Raw genomic sequence first — 9,414 nt, 5'->3', positions numbered from 1 at the left:
ATATAATATAATATAATCTCTCTCTATATATAAAGCCAGCGACCATTAGGGCCATAATGACCATAACGACCATATGACCGGTCGCTATGACACCCACTGTGGCCAGCAAACCGTCCCAATCAGGGCATGGGGCCAGCTGGCCTACCTTGCGGCCCCTCCCTGCTGCCTGCCTGCCCCTGATCAGACTCTCCCACACCAATCAAGAGCACGCCTATGGGCAAATGCCCCCTCCCTTCCCCCAGGCCAGCCCTGTCCCTGATCACCAGGATAGGCCTGAAGCCCCTCCCCCCTGGCCAGCCCACCTCTGATGGCACCCCTCCACCCCAATAGGGGGCTGGGCTGGGTGGCCAATCTCATGCAGTCCCTCCCCCCGGCCACCCCACCCCTGATCACACCCACCACCATAATAGTGGGTGGGGCTGGCCCACCAACCTCCTGTGGCCCCTCCCCCTCCCTAACCCCATCCCAGATCGGCCCCCTCACCCCATCAGGGGCAGGGCCAGCCAGCCAACCACCCATGGCCCCTCTCCCAGGCCGCTGGTCCCCTGATTGGCACCCCTTACCCCAATCGGAGGTAGGGCCCATCCCTCAGCCAGCCTGGCCTTGATTGGGCCCCAATTGAGGGGGGCCAGCTGACCAATCTCCTGCCATCTCCTCCTCCCAACAGGCCCTGCCCTGACCCACCCTGATTGGGGCCTGACCAGCCGGAACCCACCCATGCACGAATTCGTGCACTGGATCTCTAGTATAATATATAATAGGATTTAATCAGTGTCCTATGGGGAAAAAAAATCATTTTTCCCTGGCTGGTGTGGCTCAGTTGGTTAGGTTTAGTTCTGTGCACCAAGAGGTTGCAGGTTGGATTCCTGGTCAGGACACATGCCAGGGCTGTGGACTTGATCTCCAGAAGGGGGCGTGCAGGAAACAGCCAATCAATGCTATGCTCTCACATCAATGTTTCTCTCTTCTCCTTTCCTCTCTTTGTAAAAAAGAATCAATAAGCTATTCTTTAAAAAAAAAAATCATTTTATAGCCAAATCATTCTGGGGAATCCTTTCTTAGAAATCCTATCAAAGACTCCAACAATCCAACCATGATTAAAGGAGCTTCTTTAACTGTGTGAACTTCCTGCTTGGGAAACATGTTTGAGCATGGATCCATTTTCTTAGTCATGTTCATTAACATCTAGAACTTGAGGGTTTAGGTGATCACCAGGGTCTCTCCCAACTCTAATGTTCTGCAGGTCCTGCTCCAGGGAGGCCCACTCTCTCCACTCTGGCTTGTGTTGGCTGCAGTAAACATAAATCAGTTTGAATGGGCAAACACTCAGATCAGACAGGGCCTGGGCCCTATACCAGAGTTTCTCTGCACTATAATTTATGTGTATTCCCTGGTTTCTTTAGCATTGAGGAGAATCTTCCCTTCTCTGCCACCTAGAGAAAAACCAGAAGACGAAGAGGGACATTATAGAGCCTTGAGGGCAAGAGATGAGGTGGGCGAACAGCAGGAGACTAAGTGCCAGGCGGGTAGTTAATCACTTTAACTATGAACAATCACCCTTAAGCTACATAATCTTTACTCCCTGGAATGGAGATAAGAAACGCCCTAACCTTTGGAATAGAAATTGAGAGGATTAGAATCAACTGGTATAAATACAGATGTAACAAGACAATAAAACAGACAGAACTTGGCTGGAGAACCTAGACAGAATCTGCAACTGAACCTGGCTATAATGATTGACTGAACGCTGCCTCCGTGTCATTCTTTCTTCGCCGATTCCATCCACACCTATGGGGAACCCTTGGACCTGCTGAGGCTGGACCCCAACAGGAGAGGTGAGGAAGACATCCTGGAGGTGAGGGCTGGAGAGTGAAGCTCCAACAAAGAATAGCAGAACACCCTGATCTGTGAAAGCAGGTGATGGCAATAATAATAATAATAATAATAATAATAACAACAACAACAACAACAACTAATAATCATTAGAATATTTTGCAATATACAGAGTATTTATGCATAGATTATTCTTTAATCTTGGCAACACAAATGTTGTGAAATATGTATTACTTTTATCCGCATTTTGCAAATAAGGAAACAGGCTCAGTTGGGAATTTTGCTTCCTAAGTCTAAGAGCCTGTAACTGGGGATAACTAGATTAGATGTTAGGGCTCTTTTGCCATCCCAATGACAGTGGTATCCAAGGACACATAACCTACTCTTTTAAATAAGTTTCCATCCAAAGTCCGCATTAATTTGTGCAATTGAATTAACTTCACGCCCCTTGCATGCCTGATAACAAATACTCTCTCTAGTAGAATAATGATTAAGAACATGATTCTAGAACTGATTGCTTGGGATTGACCCCCAACTCCTCACACTAGTTGTGTGAGGTGTGGGGGCTAATTGTGTGAAGATTTTAGCAGAGTGCCCTGCATAGTAAATGTTCTCTGAGGTTGGCTGCACACCCATCATTGTGAGAAGACAAATCTTCGCTGAGATCAGGGACCAGAAAAGATAGCAGTAAGCACTAAGAAGAATGAAAAGTCACCAATTATGCTAAGACCAAGGAGACAAGTAATCCAAAGAATAATGGACTTGGGACTGAAGACTTCAGCTGGAATCTTCACTTTGTCATTCATTCCATGTGGCTTTGAGCAAAGAACGAAAATGTTTTCTCTTCTGCTTGTCGTATGAATGACTTGCTGTCTACACAGAGTCTTTTGAAGATGAAACAGGCCAGGCATGACCACTTGCAGCAGACTCTGTTGGTTGCTACCCAATAGCTAAGTTCTTGACAATGAACTCTGACTTTGTTCAGGTATCTACCTCTTCCACACAGTCATGTAATTTAGGGGGTGTGCTTTGATGGGCCTAAGCTCATAAAGGTGGCTTCCTTCCCTGGCCAGTGACTGAGGGAAGTCAGGGCATGTCACACAATTCTGAACACTGAGAAGTGAGGCTGGGTCCTCTGGGGGGCTGAGGGGAAGGTTTCCTTGATTTTAAAAAGAAGCTAAGGAAGAACTGGTATCTTCTTCCTCTGGACATGACCCTGTCTGGATACAGTACTGGTCCCACTGCTGCAGATGTCTTGCTACCATAAGCTGGCATGAGCATTATGCCAACTCTCTGAAGATGGCAGAACAGAGGGGTGGAAAGCACCTGGGTCTTTGACAATGTCATCGAGCCCCTTAATTAATCAATCCTAAGATACCCTATCTCTGGAACTGTCATGTGAAATAATAACGTATTATTTGCTTAAGTCGGGTATTGTGCTACTCGTCAGAGAGCACCCTAATCTACCCCAGGTGAGAGATCACTGTAAAGTCTGTTCTAGGTGTAGATGGATATACATATTTGTAGTGAATGCTCCTAACTCTCTGCATAAGGGGGAGACCAATAACAAATTATCCAGAAAAGCCCAACTGGGTTGCAGCACTCAGATGACAATGTACAGACCAATGAGGCAGAATAGAAACTTGGTACAAAACTGAGCCTCACTGAGATTCATGGTTTATTTTCCTTTAATGATATTCAGACTATGCCTCTCCTACTTGTCATGTGTTCAACAAACGCTGAGCATCCTAAAGAAATAACGTACAGTAAAGGAACAGATTCCTCCCCTTTGCTGGATCTCTGTGTACTCGCCATTGCCTGCAGCCTTCCAAAGCTCACATCACTGTGTACCAGGAACACAGGCAAACCGACCGCGTGAAAGAATCTGAAAGTCACAAGTCCATTGCTTCTATTTTTTGTAAGTGAAATGGAGAGATGCTGGCAGCACGGAGTGTTCCATTTTCTCAATAGAATGCTTTATTTGGCCAGGCCAGATACGACCTAATGATAGAGATTCAATTGCATTTGAGAGGGAGATAAATTAAAACATAAGTAGTAAAATTGCATATTCTTACGAAACTGAACATATGACAGGAATTTTTTTTTCTTTTAATAGCTGTTCACTCTTATTATTCTTTCTGGTTTGACTGAAAATGGTAAATGTCTTCAAAATTATTTAAAAATAGTGTAGGATTGTGTTTGTTCTAAATTTCGTATTGGGAAGGCAGGCAACTGTTCTTGGTAAAGAATTGAGATAATGTCACAGGGACAAGGTCTTGCTCAGATTTTTGACTCTGAGTAATGACAAACCCCACATTCATTAAGGGCACATAGTACGTGCTCAACAAATATATTTTAAAGCACTGGAGCAAAATATTCTATTTATTCTAAGCAGAAGACCAGGAGCATCATCTAAAGGTGGCAGTTTAATATTATATGAATAGGTGTGAGATGTGAATTGTAATAAATTGTTAGAATAACTGTATTCATTGGAAAGTCTATGTTTTTTAAAAAATATATGACAATGATAATCGATGTTCATGATGAGCCACAACCTCTAAGTACCTTAAGTGGAGGCATTATTATAAAGAGCCCGGAACTGGGATTCTGTCCATGGCCTCTCCACTTAATAGTTGCGTGGTCACAGGCAGGAAATTCAACCCCCGCACCACAGCTTTTTATTGGCCAAATGGATGACCATTGTGCCTACCTCATCATGCGGTTGTGAGTATTGACTGAGATAATGCATGAAAGGTAACTTGCCGAGGTGTCTGGCTATGTTAGTCCTGTCAGAATCACCCAAAATGTAGTGAACGGATAAATGAATGAAGGAGTTATGTAGGAAATAGCTTTCAAATCCAATATTATCACCTAGTTCTGTATGATCAATTTATGGATAATACACACAGGAACTCAACTAACCATATTCTTTAATTAACCAGGGAATGCTTCTGAATGCTAATTACCTTAATGTATCATAATTATTTATTTGCAAATTTCTTTATTGCTAGAAAGTGAAGGTCAAGCAGGCATGAATAATATTCGTCTTTTTATTTCCAATATACAGCTCAGTGTTTGCCACCTAGCAAGCACTTCATACACAGTTGTAAAATGAGTGAGTGAGTGAACGAATAAAGAATTTTGCCTTGGGCCAGACCTGGTTTCTGTAAAATATTAAGTGATTGGCAGGAAATCCATTGGTAGTTACTAAGACGAGTCAAGATGAAGCCACTACAGAGAGCCCTCTCTGAAGGCTGAAAACTATAGGCTCGCATTGCTGGCCCTGTTGCCAGATGAAAACCACATCGTGTGGCAATTTACATTGTGTTCTTTTAACGTCAAGAGATTCAAGACAGCCTGGCTCCTGCCATCTTAGGAACAATTCTGCCCCAACACACTGGCTACTGTTCTCTCTATTGAATTGCAAGTTTTTTTTCCCTGGGTATCGATAAACAGCTGCGGAGTCAAATTAGTACTGTTTACTGTCAAATTAAGATGGAAACTGATCCTTTCTGTTCCTTGTTTACAGCGCCTGTACTGCTTGTCCCAAACCTCCAGAGTAACTAAATGCTAACGGACGGCTTCTGACGGTGGATGCTGTCCCAGATCAAACAGAAGGCAGATTTTGTTTGTCTTCTAAAATAAACTATCTTTTCAGGTTCATGGGCTCAGAATAACAGCTATCATATTTCGCCAGCTGTTTTTTATTCCTTTGCTAATTTTACAGCTTAGTCTTTTAGAAGGAGGGCTTGGTCCTTGTTCCATTCCTATGGTGCTGGTTCCGTGCCAGGGGAACAGAATATTCATAGATGTGTAGGAAGCAGAGAGAGAGAGAGAGAGAGAGAGAGAAGGGTGTGTTTGTGATTTGGATGCATGGATAATAGTGTTCTGAAAACTCATTGTGAAATAAACAGTGTTTATTGTAAAAACCTAAATACTGTAGCAATCTCTAAATAATCGAGTTTTAAAAATCCTTGTCCTATTTCTTAACATTTATTTTCCTTCCAGGCTCGTCGCCATTTCAACATTCAGTAGGCAGACCTTCTGCATATCCCTCTAAGTTCTTCTCTTAAAATGTTGGGCCGGGTCGGTAGTGTGCCACTCAGAAATCATCTGCAGGTTGACATCACTTTGGTTGATTCTAGCCCCTGGGGGTCATGCCGTAAAGACAGCCAAATGCATGGTCCTGCTCCCACACTTCTGTCTGGTTCATCAGCCCGTTAAGAAGAAGAACCTTTCACGTTGACACTGCAATCCAGATGTGCTACTTCGGTCCCATTTTATGGAAGAGCCAGGCAACCCTCACAACACAGTGGATCCTGTTGTGCTCACATGAAGAGTTCCCAGGAAACCCATGCCCGTTCTGGAGATTACAGCTTCTTTATTTCATGCTCACAAACCAAGTTCCCAATAGCTTGCACTGGAATCTCAGCCAAGAATCCCATGGTGTGGATTGTTCTGCAGTTGGTAGAACCTATTTTCTTAGCTTTCTTATCAGTGACTAGAAAGAACGCCTTGCTGGGATGGACTTTGCAGCCTGTATGGCCATGAGCTGAAGACTCCAGCTGAGGAAACTCCTTAGAGGGCCCCAGGGGCCAGAGCACACCAGCTAGGAAAGCCAGGCTGAGCAGACCTAGGGCTTCAATAGCTTGCATCGCCTTCCTTCCCTCACTGGTGATACACCTGGGGACACGGATCCTGCCACCTTACTTAGTGCATCAGCTACAGGAGAAACCATCACATTCGCATAACTCCTAGCGGAGTGGCAGTCTTCTGCCAGAATCAAGTGTGAGAACTACAGCTGGACCCCTCGCTGTTACAGCATACTGGGAGTCTCCTCCATCTGTGAGAACTGGAGCTTCTTGTCCAAGCCGCCATCCATTACATCATTCCTTCAATAAGAAAATATTAACCACCTACCATTGGAAAACACCAAAGAGAATAAGAGATGGATAAGAAATAGTCCCTAAGCTCAAGAGTTTATAATTTGGCATGCAAACTTCAAAGAGCACACAACAAGGCAGTAGTACTTCAGGTTCCTACCAAGCATGCAGACACAAACACAACACTCAAGTTCAGAAGAAAGGGAGAGCTTCCCACTGGCTGCAGAGACAAGTTGTAAATTGAAGAATGGGGAGAATTTTAGGAGTAAAGACAAATGTGTGAAGGTGAAAGTTGCAAGGATTTCAGATAATAGCAAGTGGATCCAGGCTCCAGCACATATTCCATGCAAACCATGGGAACCAATCAAAGTAAGAATGAACACATCTATAAGCACCAGGTTACTGAATCTGAACTCTTTGTATTCGTGTGGATAGGTGATGGAAACCATTAGAGGATTTTGAGCATTGGAGTGACATGATAAACACAATATTTAGGAAGGTTCAACACCTGGTTGGTCAGTCTATGTGGAATGAAAGAACTGCTCATGTCACATGTGCTAACTTCACAGTTGAAAAATATCCTGTGAATTTTTTTCATTTCTTATTCACTCACCCTCATCACAAATTATAAGGAAGACTGGGTGAAGTCTGAACATCTTTTTTTTTTCTTGATTTATTTTCTTCATATATTTCTTCAGACAAGCTCCTAAAAATTGGAAGGAGCTTCAAGTTGAGGACCTGGGTCTGATATGGCACAGAGTTCATCTTCATTATCACCACCACTAACAACTATTAAGCCCTCACTCTCTACTAGGTGCTTGCTATGGACTTGTTTAATCCTTATAATACTAATAGGGGCCCGGTGCATTAATTCGTGTACCTTGAAAAGAAATGTGGGCCACAAGGCTGCAGTGGGCACAGGGGCGGGTCTCAGCTCACCTTCCCCACACTCTCCCCTCCTGCCATGTCCCTGCTCCTGCTGCCACCGCTCCCAGGTGCTGATGGCTTCAGAGCGATTGGGGCTGGTGCCAGCAGCGGGTGGGAGTGGCAGCTGCTGCTCTGATAACCCCTTAGAGCAAGGGAAGGTGGAGAAGCCCTCAGGGGTGATTGGGGCCAACAGCTGCCACTTGCACCCGCTTACAGCACCGAGCAATCTGGGTTTGGGCCGGTGCTAGGCACCAGCAGCAGGTGCGAGCGGTGGCTCCGGCTCTGGCAGCAGGTGTGAGCAAGGATGGAACTGGCAGTAGGTGCGAGTGCTAGGCGAGATCGTGGCACCCAGGAGCAAAGAATTTTCAGTAACCACCAGAGACTCGCTCCGATGACAGTGACCAGCGTCCCGCCTTGGTCTGGTGCCCCCTCTCACCTGCTCCACCATCCCATTGTGGCCAACGCCCACCATGTTCTGTGCTCTGCCACCCGCTGCCGATGCCTGCCATGTTCCATGGGCACCCCCTTGTGGTCAGTGCATGTCATTGCAACCGGTTGTTCTGCTGTTCAGTCTATTTGCATATTAGCTTTTTATTATCTAGGAGGATAAGACAGAGAACAGTGGCTGACCTTTACACTTGGTCAACACAACCTTATGATTCTAGATTCTCTTTGGTGTATGCATAGCCCAGGTCCAGAATAGAATTAGCAACCTATATCCTGGGAACCACCTCAGGGCTCAAGCCGGGTATAATCTGGAGCTCTGGTTGGTGTTTATCTTTGAACCTGGATCAATATTCAGGTCTAGATTTCTTTCTTTCATTCTTCAAATATTTCTTGAGCTTCTGCTGTGTGCCCAGCATTTTGGTGAACAAGACAGACATGTTTCTTGCAATCATGAGTGATTTTTGCTTGGAATGCTGAAAGGAAGAGACCTTTACCCCCAACTCATGATAACAAGGAAACCTGGGTATAAGACTGGACTCAGATGCTAAATTATTCTGGGACTTTGGCCAAGCCTCTAAACCTCCCTTCGCTTCAGTTTCCTTGTGGTTAGAAAGGCAGAATTCACCTGGAGAGTCTCGGCTGTTCATCAGAGCCTTTGCTTTCCAGTGTTTCAGAAAGTGAGTCATGCCGCAATCAGATGCCTTCCCCAGCTCCTCACCTCAGCCTTTCTGCTCTCCAGGTTCAGGCTTCAGTGGAGCAAACTTATCACATTGCAAACCCTTCCCCACTGAAGCTAATTGGAGCCATTCTCATCTAGGCACACCCACGTCCCATGAGGGCCTGATAGGTCCAGTCCGGCTGTTTGCTCAGTGTCACTCTGAATCGAAACTTGCTCTATTTTAACTTGACATTGTTTCTCTGTTTACTTTACCTAATAAGTGAATCTTTTACCTCATAAAAAGCTCATTTTGGAGTTGGGGTAGAATTCAGGAAAGAATGATGCTGGCCATTCTTTCTGACCTCCTCCATTAGCTGAAGTACTCGATGAGCGGTGATGTCATTCCCCAAGACAGAGGCTAGCCATACGGGGATAAACACATTTGCTATTCTCCTTTAACTGAAAGAGACCATGCCAATGGAGTTATGCTGGGTTCTTCAGAAAGGGGAACCCAGGCACTCAAAACCAGTCGCATTATATAGACACTACAAAGTCTCTTTGAACGTAGGACTCTATTGACCTAGAGCGAGTTATTAAATTGAAGCAAGAGTAAGTAAGGCAGTTTCAAATCACAAATTCCTTGAGCTGTCATTCATTTTCACCCTC

This window comes from Myotis davidii, unplaced genomic scaffold, assembly GCF_000327345.1.
Source record: "Myotis davidii unplaced genomic scaffold, ASM32734v1 scaffold167, whole genome shotgun sequence".
Lineage (NCBI taxonomy): Eukaryota > Metazoa > Chordata > Mammalia > Chiroptera > Vespertilionidae > Myotis > Myotis davidii.
The sequence above is the reverse complement of the archived record's forward strand: the minus strand, read 5'-3'. Positions refer to the sequence as shown.